Source organism: Ranitomeya variabilis, chromosome 6 (assembly GCF_051348905.1).
Source record: "Ranitomeya variabilis isolate aRanVar5 chromosome 6, aRanVar5.hap1, whole genome shotgun sequence".
Lineage (NCBI taxonomy): Eukaryota > Metazoa > Chordata > Amphibia > Anura > Dendrobatidae > Ranitomeya > Ranitomeya variabilis.
In genome coordinates, this window is record NC_135237.1 from 465,487,321 (window position 1) to 465,510,349 (window position 23,029).

Here is a 23,029-nt window from a genome sequence, read left to right on the forward strand (position 1 = left end):
CATCTAGACAAGTTCCTTGGGGGGGTCTAGTTTCCAAAATGGGGTCACTTGTGGGGGGTTTCTACTGTTTAGGTACATCAGGGGCTCTGCAAACGCAACATAACGCCCGCAGACCATTCTATCAAAGTCTGCATTCTAAAATGGCACTCCTTCCCTTCCGAGCTCTGCCGTGCGCCCAAACAGTGGTCCCTCCCACACATGGGGTATCCTTGTACTCAGAAAAAATTGGACAACTTTTTGGGTCCAATTTCTCTTGCAAACCTTGTGAAAATAAAATTGGGGGCTAAAAAAACTTTTTTGTGGAAACATTTTTTTTTTATTTTCATGACTCTGCATTATAAACTTCTGTGAAGCACTTGGGCATTCAAAGTTCTCACCACACATCTAGATAAGTTCCTTGGGGGGTCCAGTTTCCAAAATGGGGTCACTTGTCAAAGTCTGCATTTCAAAATGGCGCTCCTTCCCTTCCGCGCTCTGCCATGCGCCCAAACAGTGGTCCCCCCCACACGTGGGGTATCACCCTACTCAGCATAAATTGCACAATAAATTTTGGGGTCCAATTTCTCCTGTTACCCTTGTGAAAGTAAAAATTTGGGGGTAAAAAGATCATTTTTGTGGAAAAATATGATTTTTTTTAATTTTTATGGCTATACATTATAAAGTTCTGTGAAGCAGTTGGGGGTTCATAGTGCTCACCACACAGCTAGATAAGCTCTTTGGGGGATCTAGTTTCCAAAATGGGATCACTTGTGGAGGGGTTTCTACTGTTTAGGTACATCAGGAGCTCTGCAAATGCAACATGATGCCCGCAGACCAATCCATCAAAGTCTGCATTTCAAGCGGTGCTCCTTCCCTTACGAGCCACGAGGTGTGCCAAAATAGTGCCCCCCCACATATGGGGTAGCAGCATACTCAGGACAAACTGGTCAACAAATTTTGGGGTCCAATGTCTCCTGTTACCCTTGAGAAAATAAAAAATTGCAGGCTAAAAAATCATTTTTGAGAAAAAAAAGGATTTTTTATTTTCACGGCTCTATAAATTTCTGTGAAGCATTTGGGGGTTCAAAGTGCTCACCACACATCTAGATAAGTTCCTTTATGGGTCTAGTTTCCAAAATAGTGTCACTTGTGGGGGGTTTCCACTGTTTAGGCACATCAGGGGCTCTCCAAACGCAACATGGCATCCGATCTCAATTCCAGCCAATTCTGCATTGAAAAAGTCAAACGGCGCTCCTTCTCTTCCAAGCTTTGCTGTGCGCCCAAACAGTGGTTTACCCCCACATATGGGGTATCCACGTTCTCAGGACAAATTGCACAACATCTTTTGTGGTCTAACTTCCCCTGTTACCCTTGTGAAAATAAAAATTTGGGGGCAAAAAGATAATTTTTGTAGAAAAAATGCGATGTTTTATTTTCACGGCTCTACGTTATAAACTTCTGTGAAGCACCTGGGGGTTTAAAGTGCTCACCACACATCTAGTTAAGTTACTTAAGGGGTCTAGTTTCCAAAATGGTGTTACTTGTGGGGGGTTTCCACTGTTTAGGCACATCAGGGGCTCTCCAAACACGACATGGCGTCTGATCTCAATTCCAGCCAATTCTACATTGAAAAAGGCAAGCGGCACTCCTTCTCTTCCAAGCTCTGCGGTGCGCCCAAACAGTGGTTTACCCCCACATATGGGGTATCGACGTACTCAGGAGAAATTGCAAATCAACTTTTGTGGTCTAATTTCTCCTGTTACCCTTGTGAAAAAAAGAATTTGTGGACAAAAACATCATTTTTGTGTAAAAAAATGAGATTTTTTATTTTCACGGCTCTACGTTATAAACTTCTGTGAAGCACTTGGGGGTTCAAAGTGCTCACCACACATCTAGATAAGTTCCTTAAGGGTCTAGTTTCCAAAATGGTGTCTCTTTTGGAGCATTTCCAATTTTAAGGCACATCAGGGGCTCTCTAAATGTGACATGGCATCCGATCTCAATTCCAGCCAATTCTGCATTGAAAAAGTCACACGGCGCTCCTTCTCTTCCAAGCTCTGCGGTGCGCCCAAACAGTGGATTACTCCCACATATGGGGTATTGGCGTATTTAGGAGAAATTGAACAACAAAATGTATGGTTAAATTTCTGTTTTTACACTTGTGAAAATAAAAAAAATGGTTCTGAAGTAAAATGTTTGCAAAAAAAGTTAAATGTTCATTTTTTCCTTCCACATTGTTTCAGTTCCTGTGAAGCACGTAAAGGGTTAATAAACTTCTTGAATGTTGATTTGAGCACCTTGAGGGGTGCAGTTTTTAGAATGGTGTCACACTTGGTTATTTTCTATCACATAGACCCCTGAAAATGACTTCAAATGTGATGTGGTCCCTAAAAAAATGGTGTTGTAAAAATGAGAAATTGCTGGTCAACTTTTAACCCTTATAACTCCCTAACAAAAAAAAATGTTGTTTCCAAAATTGTGCTGATTAGTGTTGAGTGTAAAGTAGACATGTGGGAAATGTTATTTATTAACTATTTTTTGTGACATATCTCTCTGATTTAAGGGCATAAAAATAAAAAGTTTGAAAATTGCAAAATTTTAAAAATATTTCCGTTTTTTTCATAAATTATAGCAAGTAATATCGAAATGTTACCACTAACATGAAGTACAATATGTCACAAAAAAACAATCTCTGAATCAGCGGGATCTGTTAAAGCGTTCCAGAGTTATAACCTCATAAAGTGACAGTGGTCAGAATTTTAAAAATTGGCTCAGACATTAAGTACAAAATTGGCTCTGTGACTAAGGGGTTAATTTTCTTCCGGGGAGATTTAATACCCCGTCCATTCCAGGTCATACATATAATCTCAGATCCCATACTTATATTTAAAAGAAAGAATAATGTGCATTGTTACTCGGGCAAAGTTCAGAGACATCACAAAAATGCTGTTGGCGGCGACTTTACACACATAACAGACAAAACTAATATAGAGAACAAAACAGAGCAAAAACCGAACAGTATAGGAGTGAAGTCCTGTACTCCTACAATCAAATAGAAAGGGGATACCCTCACTGAATTCAGCATCCGGTATTGTTGATGAACTCGGCGCCCGTATAGAGAGCTCGGCTTGTATAGCCATTAGACAAGAAAGATTTTGTTGGATTATGAGTATATTAGGATTCTTTTGCATTAGACACCTTGTGGGACCGTAACCATTCAGTTACTTCTGATGGGTCTGTAAAGAATATGGTAGAACCTTCATGGACAATTCGGAGTCGAGCTGGATAAAGCATAGAGTAGATGACATTTTTGTCTCTAAGTTGCTTCTTGATTTCCATAAACCGTGCCCGCTGTTTTTGGAGCTCCATTGAAATGTCCAGAAAAATCGAAATTGTAGCATTGTTGAATTTGATAGGGCCTTTTTGCTGTGCCAAACAAAGAATAGCATCTCTATCCCTGCAGTTAAGGAGACGTGCCAGAAAAGGTCGAGGTGGAGTTCCAGGGGGGAGAGGTCTTGTAGGGACCCTGTGGGCCCTCTCCACCGAGAATGTTGAGGAAAATTCATCCCCAGAGAGGACCTGAGCCAGTCTTCCAGAAATTGCTCAGGTTGCTGACCCTCTGAACGTTCCGGCAGGCCAATAATTCAGATATTATTTCGGCGTAGTCTGTTCTCCAAATCGTCTGCCTTTTGTTTCCAGGTGTAATAATTATAGGGGATAACTCAGGAGACTCTATGCGTGGAACAAGACAACTACAGGACACAGTTTTATAAGTGGTAAAGTCTATATTATCACACGGTGATTCAAACAGGTGCAGAGAGAAAATCAAGTCCACAACACTTGGTGCAAATAATAAACGCAGCTTAGCAGTCTATTGGAAACTTCAGAGGAAAATGCAATCAAGCAGAAAGTCTATGAAGCACAGTTAAGGTACCGTCACATTAAGCGACGCTGCAGCGATATAGACAACGAGCCGATCGCTGCAGCGTCGCTGTTTAGGTCGCTAGGAGACGTCAGACACCGGCAGCAGCAGAACGATGCAGGAGCGATCCAGTGACGTACTTATCGTTCTCGCTGGTTGTTCACTCCAGTTCGCTCCATTAAGAAACATTGCAGGCATCGTTGCTTTTGCTGTCAAACATGACGATACACGCCGATCTGACGACCAAATAAAGTTATGGACTTCTAGCTCCGACCAGTGATATCACAGCGGGATCCAGATTGCTGCTGCGTGTCAAACACAACGAGATCGCTATCCAGGACGCTGCAACGTCACGGATCGTTGTCGTTCTCGTTGGAAAGTTGTTTAGTGTAAAGGTACCTTTATTCTTGAGGATACTTGACACGAATAAATCCTTGTCTTAGTCCAGGCACAGATAGATATGCTTATTAGGCAGTTCAAATCATATCTTAGCTCAACCATGGAGGCCTGGTTAATAGTCTCAGGTTATTGCAAAGCAGAAGCAGCTTACATGTCCAGCAAATGCAGATGGAAGTAAACACGAATGGCAGATGAAGGAGGATTACTGGAAACTTGTGTATGCAGCAGGAACTCAGAGCTGAGTAGCAGGATCACCACACAGGTTCACAGGAGCAGGTGTATAGCCAGGGAGTAATCAGAGGTCAGGAGCTGGATGCAAGGCAGAAAACTCTAGCACAGACCGAAGGCTGGGGTGGAGTTCCATAGCAGGAAGACACAGTGCACATGAGACCAAAGACGCCATCTTGGAAATGGGCAGCAATGTACAAAAGGTAAAAAATGTTCAGAGTCCTGACACCAGGTGTTTATAGAGCCAGCCACTTTCGTCAGTTTAGCCTCCATGGGAGTGATGGTATCTTCTATATGGGACACTCTTGTTTCCACCTCTGTAATGCGCCCCCTCATGGCCTGCATAACATGCCGCAGACGACCCACCTCAGTTTGCACATCCTCTATTTTTTTAGTAAGAGATGATCTAGTTAGGGATATAGCCTGCATTAATTGCTCAGATGCCTGTTTAATAGTCAATTCGTCTTGTTCACCCTCCTCATTACTATCAGAGAGGCGGTTTTTACGGTGGGCCTGTGAGGGGTTATTTCTAAGAGTTCGTACACTATCAGGGGGATCATCCCTGGCATATCTTTTTAATTTGTCAGCAGCTCCTGCTCCCTTGGAATGGTGCATGGCTAACAGTAACAAGGTACCACAAAATGATTACGATTGTATTTGTGAAGAATCCACATTCCAAGTCACGGACACAGCAGGGTTAAATGCAGAGTGTATATCTTAAAGTGACTATGAATAGATGGGATGTTGAGAATTGTAAATGTAGCAGCTTTAAGTCTTCACCAGGGCTCAGAGCGGGCTCACAGCCCCCACAGGGCAGCAGTAGTGAGGGGGTTAATCCCTCCAAAGTAATGCGGCTGGCAGGTTGAGTGTCTATCTAATAGGGGAGCGCAAGGCCCAATCTTCCAGAGCACACACCGCACGTCCCTTTATTGTCTCAGGATATATGCTCACCTCCTGAGCAGCACCGCAAGGATGGCAAGTAGAGTCTCTTCTCCTCCTGTCAGGGCACGTGCTTTAGAAATGGCCGCTGTCCCACGTGGGCACCGCCGCCCGCCCAGGTCCTCCGACTCCCGGTGCACCAGAGTTCCACAGCACTCACCCGCAGGTGTCGGGAGACTCCCGGAGCCTAAGGGAAGAGGCCCGCCGCTGATAGAGGTTGGCGCCGCATCCCATCCCGTCGGAGGGCGCGCTTTAGAAAATGGCAGCCACCACACTTGGATCCCGCTGTCCGTCCAGGTCTCCTCGACTCCCGACGTCCCGGAACCTCGCAGCACCCTTCCGCAGAGATCACAAGCCTCCCAAGGTCCAGGGGTTCTGATACCGGCAGGTATAACTTACTGAAAAGGGGTCTTAATGGCAGGATAAGTTCAGGATTCCAGGAGCTCTCTCAGGGTGCGTCCTCTCTCCTCTGCTACATAGCCATGCCCCAATTTTTAGCCCTATTTAAAATAAAAAATGAAGAAAAAATCAAACATACACATATTTGGTATAGCTGCGTTCAGATAGATCGCCCGATCTATCAATAAAAAAAAGATTAACCTGATCGCTAAACGGCGGAGTGAGAAAAAAAGTCAGATTGCCAGAACATTGCGGATTTGTTGCAGATCCACAGCGTTTTTTCTGCGCGGAATTGCACCAAATCTGGCAAGGATTGCTCATGCAATGTTAATCAATGGGAATCCAGAATTGGTGTGCACATGCTGCGGAAAATTCCATCCTGATTCGCAGCATTTTATTTTCCGCAGCAGGTCAATTCTTTTTGCGGATCTGCAGCGTTTCTGCACCCACTCAGTCAGTCAAATCCACAGCAAAACCGAAGGTGTAAAAAGGTTTGAAAATTTGCGTAACAAAAATGCTGCAGAAAGGAAATTATGTCAGAAGGAAGAGTGTGTGAGCAGAGAATATGTGCGTGTCTGTGTGCAGGTGTCTGTGGCTGCGTGCGGGTGTCCTCGTGTGTGCGGGTGTCTGTGTGCAGCTATGTGCGGGTGTGTGCAGCTGTGTGTGAGTGTCTATGTGTGTGTGTGTGGTAATGCTACCGCCGATACTGTCGGTCATAGCATTGCGGGATCATGCTGTTACATGTCAGTGTGACCCTGCAGCTGTGACTGTCACCTGCGGTAACACTACCGCCAGTACTGTCTGTCACAGCGCTGCAGGATCATGCTGGCAGATGTCAGCGTGATCTTGCAGCTGACTGTGACCCGCTGTTGTGAATTCCGCTCTTGGGCTCCCTCCGGTGGTTGTAAGTGGCACTTTTGTGAATTCTGCTCTTGGGCTCCCTCCGGTGGTTTTAAGTGGAACGGCTGCTCCTTGGATTTAGCAGTCAGCAGCTGCTTCTACTGATCGTCTATTCTGGCTCGGCTATTTAGCCTGGCTCTATCCTTCAACCAGTGCCACTTGTCAATGGTTCCTGGTTGGATTCACATCTCTTCTTGGATTTCCCTGATATTCTGACCAGTTCAGCAAAGATAAGTCCTTGCTTTGTTCTTTTGCAGTCCACATTTTGTGGACTTTATCGTTCAGCACATTCTATGTTTTTTCTAGTCCAGCTTGTCAGTATGGATTTATTCAGTTAAGCTGGAAGCTCTGGGAAGCAGATTTACCCTCCACAACTTTAGTCAGGTGTGGAGATTTTTGTAAACTCTATGGTGGATTTTTCTAGTTTTTAATACTGACCGCACAGTATTCTGTCCTGTTCTATCTATCTAGCTAGAGTGGCCTCCCTTTGCTACATCCTGGTTTCATTCTGCGTATGTCATTTCCCTCTCCACTCACAGTCAATATTTGTGGGGGGCTGGCTATCCTTTGGGGATTTTCTCTGAGGCAAGATAGCTTTCCTGTTTCTATCTTTAGGGGTAGTTAGTCCTCCGGCTGTGACGAGGTGTCAAGGGAGTGACAGGAACATCCCACGGCTACTTCTAGTGTTGTGTTAAGCTCAGGAACTGCGGTCAGTACAGGTACCACCTCCTCCAGAGCTCACCCCATGTTGCTCCTAAACCACCAGATCATAACAATACAAGTGGCCAAAAATGATTTAAATGCATCTCAAAAGAAGGAAAAAAAGTTCTGAGACATTTTTTTTTTGCAGTCTGTTTTGTCTTTTTTTTCCTCCTAATCTCTGGGTTGTTCAGGATTTTAGCGCTGGCATGGATGTTCAGGGTTTGTTTTCTCGTGTGGATCAACTTGCTGCAAGAGTTCAGAGTATCCAAGATTATGTTGTCCAGACTCCGGCTTTAGAGCCTAGAATTCCTACTCCTGATTTGTTTTTTTGGGGACAGAACTAAGTTTTTGAACTTTAAAAATAACTGCAAATTGTTTTTGCTTTGAAACCCCGTTAGCGAATCTATGTCTCTAGCCATTCTGATTGATCGGCGCCTGCGCGAGCGCAAAGTTGTGCACCATATGGGGTATCCTCTGAGAAGAGTCCTGAGCCTATGCAATGTGATAGGATTTTGACTAGAGAAGAACGGCAGGGATTCAGACGTCAGAATAGGCTGTGTTTTTACTGTGGTGATTCTGCTCATGTTATTTCTGTTTGCCCTAAGCGTACTAAGAGGGTCTCTAGGTCTGTTACCATCAGTACTGTACAGCCTAAATTTCTCTTATCTGTGACCCTGATTTGCTCATTATCGTCCTTTTCTGTCATGGCATTTGTGGATTCAGGCGCTGCCTGTTATGATCCTAGTGGCAAGGATCGCAGGTCGGACTAGCTAAGTAACTGAACAGACTACTAGCTCTGGGGAAGTGGTAACTAGATTGACCGCAACCGGATCCTATCCGTGCACAACTATAGGCAGCCGTGGAACGTTACCTAAAAATCCTAGACGTCTCTTCACGGCCTGAGAAACTGACTATTCCTGGAGGGAAAGAAAGTCCTCTCTTGCCTCAGTGGAATGACCCCAAAGATATAGAATAGCCCCCCACAAATATTAACGGTGAGTTAAGGGGAAAGCACAAACGCAGAGATGAAATCAGATTTAGCAAATGAGGCCCGCTAATACTAGATAGCAGAAAATAGGAAGGGAACTGTGCGGTCAATAAAAAACCCTATTCAAAATATCCACGCAGAGATTGCTCGAGCCCCCGCACCAACTAACGGTGCGGGGGAAGCAACTCCGTACCCCAGAGCTTACCAGCAAAATAAATCACATATTAGCAAGCTGGACTAGACTCATCATACACAGAAATCATATTGCAGGCAGATGAGCAAAAAATATTCAAACAGAACTTAGCTTATCCTGAAGAGGCAGAAAACGAGATAATCAGGAGTAATCAGAATAGCACTGAATACATTGACAGCCGGCAACAAGTGGAAGTGAAGCAGAGCTAAATAGGAGCCTCCCTGGAAATAGTGAGGCAGCTGATCCAGCCAGACCCGCAGGATAATAAACCAAACCACCAGGGGGAGCCAAAACACCAAAGTCACACAATACCATCTGTGACCACCAGAGGGAGCCTGAAAACGGAGTTCACAACAGCTGCCCTGAACTTAATGGACTTGGAATTCGCCAGGCGCTGTGGTTTTTCCTTGCAGCCTTTGCAGAGCCCTATTCCTTTGACGGGCATTGATGCTACACCATTGGCCAAGAATAAACTTCAGTACTGGACACAGTTGACCATGTGCATGGCTCCAGCACATCAGGAAGATTGTCGTTTTCTGGTGTTGCATAATTTGCATGATGTTGTTGTGCTGGGTTTTCCATGGTTACAGGTACATAATCCTGTGCTGGATTGGAAATCTATGTCTGTGACTAGTTGGGGTGATGTCAATTTCCTCTTCCCCCTCTTCTGAAGTTCCTGAGTTTTTGTCGGATTTCCAGGATGTATTTGATGAGTCCAGCTCCCTTCCTCCTCATAGGGACTGTGATTGTGCTATTAACTTGATTCCTGGCTGTAAGATCCCTAAGGGCCGACTTTTCAATCTGTCTGTGCCAGAGCATGCTGCCATGCGGAGTTATGTTAAGGAGTCTTTGGAGAAGGGGCATATTCGCCCGTCTTCGTCACCGTTGGGAGCGGGATTCTTTTTTGTTGCCAAGAAGGATGGCTCCTTGAGACCCTGTATAGATTATCGCCTTCTCAATAAGATCACGGTCAAATTCCAATACCCTTTACCTTTGCTTTCTGATTTGTTTGCTCGGATTAAGGGGGCTAGTTAGTTTACTAAGATTAACCTTCGAGGGGCGTATAATCTTGTTCGTATTAAACAGGGTGACGAATGGAAAACAGCATTTAATATGCCCGAAGGCCATTTTGAATACCTTGTTATGCCATTCGGGCTCTCTAATGCTCCATCTGTATTTCAGTCCTTTATGCATGATATCTTCCGGAATTATCTTGATAAATTCATGATTGTATATTTGGATGATATTTTGTTTTTTTCCGATGATTGGGAGTCTCATGTGAAACTGGTCAGGATGGTATTTCAGATCCTTCGTGCTAATGCTTTGTTTGTGAAGGGGTCTAAGTGCCTTTTTGGAGTTCAGAAGGTTTCTTTTTTGGGTTTCATTTTTTCTCCCTCGGTTATAGAAATGGATCCTGTTAAGGTCCATAAGCACCTGACCGATTTGACGAAGAAAGGCGCTGATGTGATGAATTGGTCCTCTCGGGCTGTTGAGGCCTTTCAGGAGCTTAAACGTCGTTTTACTTCTGCCCCTGTGTTGCGTCAGCCGGATGTTTCTCTTCCTTTTCAGGTTGAGGTTGACGCGTCTGAGATTGGGGCAGGGGCCGTTTTGTCTCAGAGAAGTTCTGATGGTTCTTTGATGAAACCGTGTGCCTTATTCTCTAGAAAGCTTTCGCCTGCTGAGCGTAATTATGATGTCGGCAATCGGGAGTTGTTGGCTATGAAGTGGGCATTCGAGGAGTGGCGACATTGGCTTGAGGGAGCCAAGCATCGCGTTGTGGTCTTGACCGATCATAAGAATCTGATTTACCTCGAGTCTGCCAAGCGGTTGAATCCAAGACAAGCTCGATGGTCCCTGTTTTTCTCCCGTTTTGATTTTGTGGTTTCGTATCTTCCGGGATCTAAGAATGTTAAGGCTGATGCCCTCTCTAGGAGTTTTTTGCCTGATTCTCCGGGAGTCCTTGAGCCGGTTGGGATTCTCAAGGAGGGGGTGATTCTTTCTGCCATCTCCCCTGATGTACGGCGGGTGCTTCGGGAGTTTCAGGCTGATAGACCTGACCGCTGTCCAGTGGGGAAACTGTTTGTCCCTGATAGATGGACTAGTAAGGTAATTTCTGAGGTTCATTGTTCAGTGTTGGCTGGTCATCCTGGGATTTTTGGTACCAGAGAATTGGTTGCGAGGTCCTTTTGGTGGCCTTCCTTGTCGCGGGATGTGCGTTCTTTTGTGCAGTCCTGTGGGACTTGTGCCCGGGCCAAGCCTTGCTGTTCCCGTGCTAGTGGGTTGCTTTTGCCTTTGCCGGACCCTGAGAGGCCCTGGACGCATATTTCCATGGATTTTATTTCGGATCTTCCTGTTTCCCAGAAGATGTCTGTTATCTGTGTGGTTTGTGACTGGTTTTCTAAGATGGTCCATTTGGTACCTTTGCCTAAGTTGCCTTCCTCCTCTGATTTGGTTCCATTGTTTTTTCAGCATGTGGTTCGTTTGCATGGCATTCCGGAGAATATTGTGTCTGACAGAGGTTCCCAGTTTGTTTCTAGGTTTTGGCGGGCCTTTTTTTGCTAGGATGGGCATTGATTTGTCTTTTTCTTCGGCGTTTCATCCTCAGACAAATGGCCAAACTGAGCGAACCAATCAGACCTTGGAAACCTATTTGAGATGCTTTGTGTCTGCTGATCAGGATGATTGGGTGACCTTCTTGCCGTTGGCCGAGTTTGCCCTTAATAATCGGGCTAGTTCGGCTACCTTGGTTTCGCCTTTTTTTTGTAATTTTGGTTTTCATCCTCGTTTTTCTTCAGGGCAGGTTGAGCCTTCTGACTGTCCTGGTGTGGATTCTGTGGTGGACAGGTTACAGCAGATTTGGACTCATGTGGTGGACAACTTGACGTTGTCTCAGGAAAAGGCTCAACGTTTTGCTAACCGTCGTCGGTGTGTTGGTCCCCGGCTTCGTGTTGGGGATTTAGTCTGGTAATCTTCTCGTCATGTTCCTATGAAGGTTTCTTCCCCTAAGTTCAAGCCTCGCTTTATTGGTCCTTATAAGATTTCTGAAATTATCAATCCGGTATCTTTTCGTTTGGCCCTTCCAGCTTCTTTTTCTATCCATAATGTTTTCCATAGATCTTTGTTGCGGAGATATGTGGTGCCCATGGTTCCCTCTGTTGATCCTCCTGCTCCGGTGTTGGTTGAGGGGGAGTTGGAATATGTGGTGGAGAAGATTTTGAATTCTCGTTTTTCGAGGCGGAAACTTCAGTATCTGGTCAAGTGGAAGGGTTATGGCCAGGAGGATAATTCTTGGGTTGTTGCCTCCGATGTCAATGCTGCCGATTTGGTTCGTGCTTTTCATTTGGCTCGTCCTGATCGGCCTGGGGGCTCTGGTGAGGGTTCGGTGACCCCTCCTCAAGGGGGGGTACTGTTGTGAATTCCGTTCTTGGGCTCGCTCCGGTGGTTGTAAATGGCACTTTTGTGAATTCTGCCCTTGGGCTCCCTCCGGTGGTTTTGAGTGGAACTGCTGCTCCTTGGTTTTAGCATTAGCAGCTGCTTCCACTGATCGTCTCTCCTGGCTCTGCTATTTAGCCTGGATCTAGTCTTCAGCCAGTGCCAGCTGTCAATGTTTCTTGGTTGGATTCAGATCTCTCCTTGGATTTCTCTGATGGCTTGTCCATTTCAGCAAAGATAAGTCCTTGCTAGTTCTTTTGGTTGTCCATTTGCTGTGGACTTAATCGCTCAGCTCATGTTATGTTTTTTCTTGTCCAGCTTGTCAGTATGATATATTCAGCCTAGCTGGAAGCTCTGGGGAAGCAGATTTGCCCTCCACACCGTGAGTCGGTGTGGAGATTATTTTTGTAAACTCTGCGTGGACTTTTAGTTTTTAATACTGACCGCACAGTATCCTTTCCTGTTCTGTCTATCTAGATTAGTAGTGGCCTCCTTTGCTAAAATCTGTTTTCATTTCTGTGTATGTCATTTCCCTCTCCACTCACAGTCAATATTTGTGGGGGGCTATCTATCCTTTTGGGGATTTTCTCTGAGGCAAGATAGCTTTCTGTTTCCATCTTTAGGGGTAGTTAGTTCTCAGGCTGTGACGAGGTGTCTAGGGAGTGACAGGAACATCGCACGGCTACTTCTCGTGTTGGTGTTAGGATCAGGAACTGCGGTCAGTACAGATACCACCTCCTCAGAGATCGTCCCATGTTGCTCCTTAACCACCAGGTCATAACAGGCTAGTTGGTTTACTAAGATTGACCTTCGAGGGGCATATAATCTTGTTCGTATTAAACAGGGTGACGAATGGAAAACTGCATTTAATACGCCCGAAGGCCATTTTGAATACATTGTGATGCCTTTCAGGCTTTCTAAAGCTCCTTCTGTATTTCAGTCCTTCATGCATGATATTTTCCGCAATTATCTTGATAAATTCTTGATTGTGTATTTGGATGATATTTTGATTTTTTCCGATGATTGGGAGTCTCATGTGAAGCAGGTCAGGATGGTATTCTAGATCCTTCGTGACAATGCTTTATTTGTGAAGGGGTCTAAGTGCCTATTTGGAGTTCAGAAGGTCTCTTTTTTGGGTTTTATTTTTTCTCCCTCGTCTATAGAAATGGATCCTGTTAAGGTCCAAGCCATTCATGACTGGATTCAACCCACATCTGTGAAGAGTCTTCAGAAATTTTGGGGCTTTGCTAATTTTTATCGCCGTTTCATTGCCAACTTTTCCAGTGTGGCTAAGCCCCTGACCAATTTGACGAAGAAAGGCGCTGATGTGACGAATTGGTCCTCTGTGGCTGTTGAGGCCTTTCAGGAGCTTAAACGCCGATTTACTTCTGCCCCTGTGTTGCATCAGCTGGATGTTTCTCTTCCTTTTCAGGTTGAGGTTGACGCTTCTGAGATTGGGGCAGGGGCGGTTTTGTCTCAGAGGAATTCTGATGGTTCTTTGATGAAACCGTGTGCCTTTTTTTCCAGAAAGTTTTCGCCTGCGGAGCGCAATTATGACGTCGGCAATCGGGAGTTGTTGGCTATGAAGTGGGCATTTGAGGAGTGGCGACATTGGCTTGAGGGAGCCAAGCACCGCGTTGTGGTCTTGACCGATCATAAGAATCTGATTTACCTCGAGTCGGCCAAGCGGCTGAACCCTAGACAGGCTCGATGGTCCCTGTTTTTCTCCCGTTTTGATTTTGTGGTCTCGTATCTTCCGGGATCTAAGAATGTTAAGGCTGATGCCCTCTCTAGGAGTTTTTTGCCTGATTCTCCGGAAGTCCTTGAGCCGGTTGGCATTCTTAAGGAAGGGGTGATTCTTTCGGCCATCTCCCCTGATTTACAGCGGGTGCTTCAGGAATTTCAGGCTGATAAACCTGACCGCTGTCCAGTGGGGAAGCTGTTTGTTCCTGATAGATGGACAAGTAAGGTAATTTCTGAGGTTCATTGTTCGGTGTTGGCTGGTCATCCTGGAATTTTTGGTACCAGAGATTTGGTTGCTAGGTCCTTTTGGTGGCCTTCCTTGTCGCGGGATGTGTGTTCTTTTGTGCAGTCCTGTGGGACTTGTGCCCGGGCCAAGCCTTGCTGTTCCCGCGCTAGTGGGTTGCTTTTGCTCTTGCCGGTCCCTGAGAGGCCCTGGACGCATATTTCCATGGATTTTATTTCGCATCTTCCTGTTTCCCAGAAGATGTCTGTTATCTGGGTGGTTTGTGACCGGTTCTCTAAAATGGTCCATTTGGTACCTTTGCCTAAATTGCCTTCCTCCTCTGATTTGGTTCCATTGTTTTTTCAGCATGTGGTTCATTTGCATGGCATTCCGGAGAATATTGTGTCTGACAGAGGTTCCCAGTTTGTTTCTAGGTTTTGGCGGGCCTTTTTTTGCTAGGATGGGCATTAATTTGTCTTTTTCTTCGGCGTTCCATCCTCAGACAAATGGCCAAACTGAGCGAACTAATCAGACCTTGGAAACCTATTTGAGATGCTTTGTGTCTGCTGATCAGGATGATTGGGTGGCTTTCTTGCCCTTGGCTGAGTTTGCCCTTAATAATCGGGCTAGTTCGGCTACTTTGGTTTCGCCTTTCTTTTGTAATTTTGGTTTTCACCCTCGTTTTTCTTCGGGGCAGGTTGAGCCTTCTGATTGTCCTGGTGTGGATTCTGTGATGGACAGGTTGCAGCAGATTTGGACTCATGTGGTAGACAATTTGACGTTGTCTCAGGAAAAGGCTCAACGTTTTGCTAACCGCCGTCGGTGTGTTGGTCCCCGGCTTCGGGTGGGGGATTTAGTCTGGTTATCTTCTCGTCATGTTCCTATGAAGGTTTCTTCCCCTAAGTTCAAGCCTCGGTTTATTGGTCCTTATAAGATTTCTGAGATTATCAATCCGGTATCTTTTCGTTTGGCCCTTCCAGCCTCTTTTGCCATCCATAATTTTTTCCATAGATCTTTGACGCGGAGATATGTGGTGCCCGTTGTTCCCTCTGTTGATCCTCCTGCCCCGGTGTTGGTTGAGGGGGAGTTGGAATATGTGGTTGAGAAAATTTTGGATTCTCGTTTTTCGAGGCGGAGGCTTCAGTATCTTGTCAAGTGGAAGGGTTATGGCCAGGAGGATAATTCTTGGGTTGTTGCCTCCGATGTTCATTCCGCCGATTTGGTTCGTGCTTTTCACTTGGCTCGTCCTGATCAGCCTGGGGGCTCTGGTGAGGGTTCGGTGACCCCTCCTCAAGGGGGGGTATTGTTGTGAATTCCGCTCTTGGGCTCCCTCCGGTGGTTGTAAGTGGCACTTTTGTGAATTCTGCTCTTGAGCTCCCTCCGGTGGTTTTAAGTGGAACGGCTGCTCCTTGGATTTAGCAGTCAGCAGCTGCTTCCACTGATCGTCTATTCTGGCTCGGCTATTTAGCCTGGCTCTACCCTTCAGCCAGTGCCACTTGTCAATGGTTCCTGGTTGGATTCACATCTGTTCTTGGATTTCCCTGATATTCTGACCAGTTCAGCAAAGATAAGTCCTTGCTTTGTTCTTTTGCAGTCCACATTTTGTGGACTTTATCGTTCAGCACATTCTATGTTTTTTCTAGTCCAGCTTGTCAGTATGGATTTATTCAGTTAAGCTGGAAGCTCTGGGAAGCAGATTTACCCTCCACACCTTTAGTCAGGTGTGGAGATTTTTGTAAACTCTGTGGTGGATTTTTCTAGCTTTTAATACTGACCGCACAGTATTCTGTCCTGTTCTATCTATCTAGCTAGAGTGGCCTCCCTTTGCTACATCCTGGTTTCACTCTGCGTATGTCATTTCCCTCTCCACTCAGTCAATATTTGTGGGGGGCTAACTATCCTTTGGGGATTTTCTCTGAGGCAAGATAGCTTTCCTGTTTCTATCTTTAGGGGTAGTTAGTCCTCCGGCTGTGACGAGGTGTCTAGGGAGTGACAGGAACATCCCACGGCTACTTCTAGTGTTGTGTTAAGCTCAGGAACTGCGGTCAGTACAGGTACCACCTCCTCCAGAGCTCGCCCCATGTTGCTCCTAAACCACCAGATCATAACACCCGCAGCGGAGACCTGCGGTAAAAAAGCAGGTGTTGCCCGATGAGACTACTGCTCCCATCCAGATATGTCTGCTGTCACTGATAAGTGACAGCAGGTGCTGCTGATGGGAGAGTAGTATTATTTGCCGTCGCCTGTGCTCACAGTTAAAAAAAAAATTAAAAGTACATATAGTACAGACCAAAAGTTTGGACATACCTTCTCATTTAAAGCTTTTTGTGTATTTTCATGACTATGAAAATTGTACATTCACACTGAAGGCATCAAAACTATGAATTAACACATGTGGAATTATATACTTAACAAAAAAGTGTGAAACAACTGAAATTATGTCTTATATTCTAGGTTCTTCAAAGTAGCCACCTTTTGCTTTGATGACTGCTACTGAATAGACTTTTAGAATTTGTATTATGGCAAAAAAAAGCAGCTACTGTACATATTCACAAAAAATAAAAACCCATTATACTCACCTCATACCAAATCCCCAACGCCCTCGTCTCCTAGAAATAATGTAAAATAATAAACCAACATATACTCCCTGTCCGCCATAGTCTAGGTAATCCAGACTGTCCCACGACGATCTCATGTGTAGAACAGTCACATCGGGAGATGTGACCGCTCTACCCGGCAGCCAGCGATACACTGACAGGAGCAAATAGTTCCCGCAGTGTTTGCTGCACCGCTGCGTGGGAAAGTTCTCACACAGCGTTACTGCCATGAAAGCACTGTTGTGGATGAAGTCCGGTGAACTCTCACGGCAGTGCAGTGATACACTGCGGGAGGGCTGATGTTAATATTCTGGGAAGAAGCCAATAGCCATAAAGGTTCCCAGGCTATTAATATCAGCTCACAGTTGTTTGCTTAGCCTTCACTGGCTAGTTTACAGGGGAAGCCCAGAAAAAAATTGGCATGGGGTCCCCCTATAAAATTGAATCAGCAAAGGCTAGGCAGACAGCTGCGGGCTGATAATAGCCTGGGAAGGGGCCATAGATATTGGCACCCCCCAGGCTAAAAACATCAGCTCTCAGCCGCCCAGAAATGGTGCATCTTATAGATGCGCCAATTCTGGCACTTAGCCTCGCACTTCCCACTTACCCTGTAGCGGTGGCAAGTGGGGTTCATAGTTGTGGGGTTGGTGTCCCCTTTGTATTGTCAGGTGACATCAAACCCATGGCTTAGTAATGGAGAGGTGTTAACAAGACACCTATCAATTACTAATCGTATATATGGTAAATAAAGACATGGCCAGAATAAAGTCCTTTATTTTAAATAATCAAACAGACTCCTTTATTGAATCTTAATTTACCATACTTACTGAATGCCTAATCCCCGACACCCACATCTCCTGCAACAAAAATAAAATAAACCAACATATAATATTCCCTGTCTGTCATAGTCCATTTACCGAGTGTCCCACGACGATTTCAGGTGTAGAACAGTCACATTGGGAGATGTGACTGCTCTACCTGGCCTCCAGTGATACACTGACAGAAGGTAATCCCTCAGCCATTGACTTTCCCTCTGCTGGTTATGAAAATTACAATTTTTAAAACTTTTTTTTAAGTAAAGATATTGCATTTCACGCAGATTTTGTGTGTGTGTTTGTGTGTGTCTTTATTCTTTATTTAACTTTACTAAACCTTGGGCTTAGTATTACATATATATATATATATATATATATATATATATATATATATATATATATATATAGTGGGGCAAAAAAGTATTTAGTCACCACTTAAAAAGATGAGAGGCGTCTGTAATTTACATCATAGGTAGACCTCAACTATGGGAGACAAACTGAGAAAAAAAAATCCAGAAAATCACATTGTCTGTTTTTTATCATTTTATTTGCATTTTATGGTGGAAAATAAGTATTTGGTCAGAAACAAACAATCAAGATTTCTGGCTCTCACAGACCTGTAACTTCTTCTTTAAGAGTCTCCTCTTTCCTCCACTCATTACCTGTAGTAATGGCACCTGTTTAAACTTGTTATCAGTATAAAAAGACACCTGTGCACACCCTCAAACAGTCTGACTCTAAACTCCACTATGGTGAAGACCAAAGAGCTGTCAAAGGACACCAGAAACAAAATTGTAGCCCTGCACCAGGCTGGGAAGACTGAATCTGCAATAGCCAACCAGCTTGGAGTGAAGAAATCAACAGTGGGAGCAATAATTAGAAAATGGAAGACATAGAAGACCACTGATAATCTCCCTCGATCTGGGGCTCCACGCAAAATCCCACCCCGTGGGGTCAGAATGATCACAAGAACGGTGAGCAAAAATCCCAGAACCACGCGGGGGGACCTAGTGAATGAACTGCAGAGAGCTGGGACCAATGTAACAAGGCCTACCATAAGTAACACACTACGCCACCATGGACTCAGATCCTGCAGTGCCAGACGTGTCCCACTGCTTAAGCCAGTACATGTCCGGGCCCGTCTGAAGTTTGCTAGAGAGCATTTGGATGATCCAGAGGAGTTTTGGGAGAATGTACTATGGTCTGATGAAACCAAACTGGAACTGTTTGGTAGAAACACAACTTGTCGTGTTTGGAGGAAAAAGAATACTGAGTTGCATCCATCAAACACCATACCTACTGTAAAGCATGGTGGTGGAAACATCATGCTTTGGGGCTGTTTCACTGCAAAGAAAGAATGAATGGGGCCATGTATTGTGAGATTTTGAGTGCAAACCTCCTTCCATCAGCAAGGGCATTGAAGTTGAAACGTGGCTGGGTCTTTCAACATGACAATGATCCAAAGCACACCGCCAGGGCAACAAAGGAGTGGCTTCGTAAGAAGCATTTCAAGGTCCTGGAGTGGCCTAGCCAGTCTCCAGATCTCAACCCTATAGAAAACCTTTGGAGGGAGTTGAAAGTCCGTGTTGCCAAGCGAAAAGCCAAAAACATCACTGCTCTAGAGGAGATCTGCATGGAGGAATGGGCCAAAATACCAACAACAGTGTGTGGCAACCTTGTGAAGACTTACAGAAAACGTTTGACCTCTGTCATTGCCAACAAAGGATATATTACAAAGTATTGAGATGAAATTTTGTTTCTGACCAAATACTTATTTTCCACCATAAAATGCAAATAAAATGATAAAAAAACAGACAATGTGATTTTCTGGATTTTTTTTCCTCAGTTTGTCTCCCATAGTTGAGGTCTACCTATGATGTAAATTACAGACGCCTCTCATCTTTTTAAGTGGTGGAACTTGCACTATTGCTGACTGACTAAATACTTTTTTGCCCCACTGTATATAACATTTATATATATAATATATTCACTTATATTTGTTATGTGTGTGTAAACATTATATTTGAACATGGTATGTAATGATATTATGGTCTTCAATGGAGAATGAAAAAGAAGAGGTTGAACAAGGAAATATATATTTTTAATAATATATCTTTATTTAGCTTACAAAAATGCATACAAGTCTGCATGAAAATCCGAATAAAAAATGTATCAAATTCGCATAAAAATGGCGCTGATTTTCAACTGCATTTTTTGCCAAGAGAGACAGAATCCGTTCCGAATTATACGCAAGCAAATCTGCAAAACGTGCCCACATAGCCTCACTGGTACTGTGAAACGCAGTAGAAAATTTGAATTAAAAAAAACCTGCAAAAACACAATGTGTGAACATAGCCTAAGAGTATGTGCACACAATGTATTCTACATATGGTCGAACTATATGGTGGAGTTTTTTCATGAGAAAGAAGCTTCAGGAAATGTTGGCGCTTTTTACTGAAGCATTTTTTAAGCCTTTTTTTGTAATTTCCTTAGCGCTTTTTCAGTATTTTTACTGCCAGGTATTTGGAGTAGTAAAGGATGCTCAAAAGCCTAAATATTTGAACAAGTCATTTTTACATAGAAATGCTTATGTTAATTCTTTTGAGACTTTTCTGGACGCCTTCTCAGCTGGTTTTCGGAGCGGAATACACTTGACAATAACTTTGTGTGCACATACTTACTAAAAGTAACTTTTATTTTAAATATTTCTTCCTTTTAGACAGACAAAACAAACATTGTTTCTTTTTAACTTTTATGTGGAATGTATGTGAAAAATGGTGTAAAATACAAACTACCTTCCTTTTATTCTTTCGTTATGACAAGCATATGATGCATAATAATGCCACATTTTCCCATTTATAAAGACACCAAAATTATTTGACTTGCCCAACAAATGTTATTCTGAGAAAACAGTCATGGCAATAAAAATGCACAAGACTGCTGAGCCCAGTGATTGGCTGCAGTGTCAATAAAGATGGCAGTACTACAGAGGCAGACTATGTAATCGGATGGTTGGTGCAACCACTGTGCCGTGGATCGAGGAGAGCCTAGAGGGGCATGACTAAGAGAACTCCTGATTCTTCGCTAGAGCCCCTGATGGAGGGGCTAGACTTGGCTCCGGATGGATGCCAGGTGGTATTCGAGGGCAGACCTCGGATGCAGAGGCAGCTGACCCCCAAAGGGGCAGGATGCTATAACAGCAGGTGCAGGCAGGTACTGGCCAGGGCCGGACTGGCCATCGGGCACTTCTGGCAAATGCCAGAAGGGCCGGTGCCAGTCGTGGGACGCTCGATCCACCTCCCCCCGCCGCCGCCGACTCACCCCCCTGCCGCCGCATTCAACTATACCAGCGTCTATGACGCCGGTACAGTTGAATGCAATGATGGAGGAGAGAGCGTCTACAGACGCTCCCTCTCCCATCATTCCCCGCTCTGCCTCTGACACTGCGGGTGCGCGATGATGTCATATCATCGCGCACCTGCTGTGTCCCGGGCAAACTGCAGCTGCTGAGACAGGAGCAGGAAGCAACGCGGGCAAGAGGAAAGGTGAGGAGAGTGTTTTTTTTTTTTTCACTGGACTGTGGGGACATTCTCGGGGGGGAGGGGGAGGAGAGATGCGGGCTGTGCTGGATATACCCGTGTGGGCTGTGCTGTATATACCACTGTGTGGGCTGTGCTGTATATACCACTGTGCGGGCTGTGCTGTATATACCACTGTACGGGCTGTGCTGTATATACCACTGTGCGGGCTGTGCTGTATATACCACTGTGCGGGCTGTGCTGTATATACCACTGCGGGCTGTGCTGTATATACCACTGTGCGGGCTGTGCTGTATATACCACTGCAGGCTGTGCTGGATATACCACTGTGCGGGCTGTGCAGTATATACCACTGTGCGGGCTGTGCTGTATATACCACTGTGCGGGCTGTGCTGTATATACCACTGCGGGCTGTGCTGGATATACCACTGTGCGGGCTGTGCTGTATATACTAGTGTGCGGGCTGTGCTGGATATACCACTGTGCGGGCTGTGCTGTATATACCACTGTGCGGGCTGTGCTGTATATACCACTGTGCGGGCTGTGCTGGATATACCACTGTACGGGCTGTGCTGTATATACCACTGTGCGGGCTGTGCTGTATATACCACTGTGCGGGCTGTGCTGTATATACCACTGCGGGCTGTGCTGTATATACCACTGTGCGGGCTGTGCTGTATATACCACTGCAGGCTGTGCTGGATATACCACTGTGCGGGCTGTGCTGTATATACCACTGTGCGGGCTGTGCTGTATATACCACTGTGCGGGCTGTGCTGTATATACCACTGTGGGCTGTGCTGGATATACCACTGTGCGGGCTGTGCTGTATATACCACTGTGCGGGCTGTGCTGGATATACCACTGTGCGGGCTGTGCTGTATATACCACTGTGCGGGCTGTGCTGTATATACCACTGTGCGGGCTGTGCTGGATATACCACTGCGGGCAGGCTGTGCTGGATATACCACTGTGCAGGCTGTGCTATATATAGCACTGTGTGGGCTGTGCTGTATATACCACTGTGCGGGCTGTGCTGTATATACCACTGTGCGGGCTGTGCTGTATATACCACTGTGCGGGCTGTGCTGGATATACCACTGTGCGGGCTGTGTTGGATATACCACTGTGCTGGATATACCACTATGCGGGCTGTGCTGGGTATACCACTGTGCGGGCTGTGCTGTATATACCACTGTGCTGGATATAACACTGTGCGGGCTGTGCTGGATATACTACTGTGCGGGCTGTGCTGTATATACCACTGTGCGGGCTGTGCTGTATATACCACTGTGCGGGCTGTGCTGTATATACCACTGTGTGGGCTGTGCTGTATATACCACTGTGCGGGCTGTGCTGTATATACTAGTGTGCGGGCTGTGCTGTATATACTACTGTGTGGGCTGTACTGTATATACTACTGTGTGGGCTGTGCTGTATATACTACTGTGTGGGCTGTGCTGTATACTGCTGTGTGGGCTGTGTTATCTACTATGCGGGCTGTGCTATATACTATGCGGGCTTTGCTATATACTATGGGGAGTGTTATGACCCCAATGGCAGAGGGTCTCAGAAATAATTACTAAGTCTGCAAACACAAAAAAACAGCTCATAGGGCAGTGGTAACTGAGCTGACCATATATCTAATCCTAGCACCACAAATAGCAGCAGCCGGGGAACGTGCCTACGTTGGTTCTAGACGTCTCGCGCCAGCCGGAGAACTAACTAACCCTAGAAGGGAAAAAAAAAAAGACCTTTCTTGCCTCCAGAGAAAAGACCCCAAAAGTTGGATACAAGCCCCCAACAAATAATAACGGTGAGGTAAGAGGAAAAGACAAACGTAAGAATGAGCTAGGTATTTAGCAAAGAGAGGCCCACTAGCTAATAGCAGAATATAGTAAGATGACTTATATGGTCAGCAAAAACCCTATCAAAATATCCACGCTGGATATTCAAGAACCCCCGAACCATCTAACGGCCCGGGGGGAGAACACCAGCCCCCTAGAGCTTCCAGCAAGGTCAGGAATCACA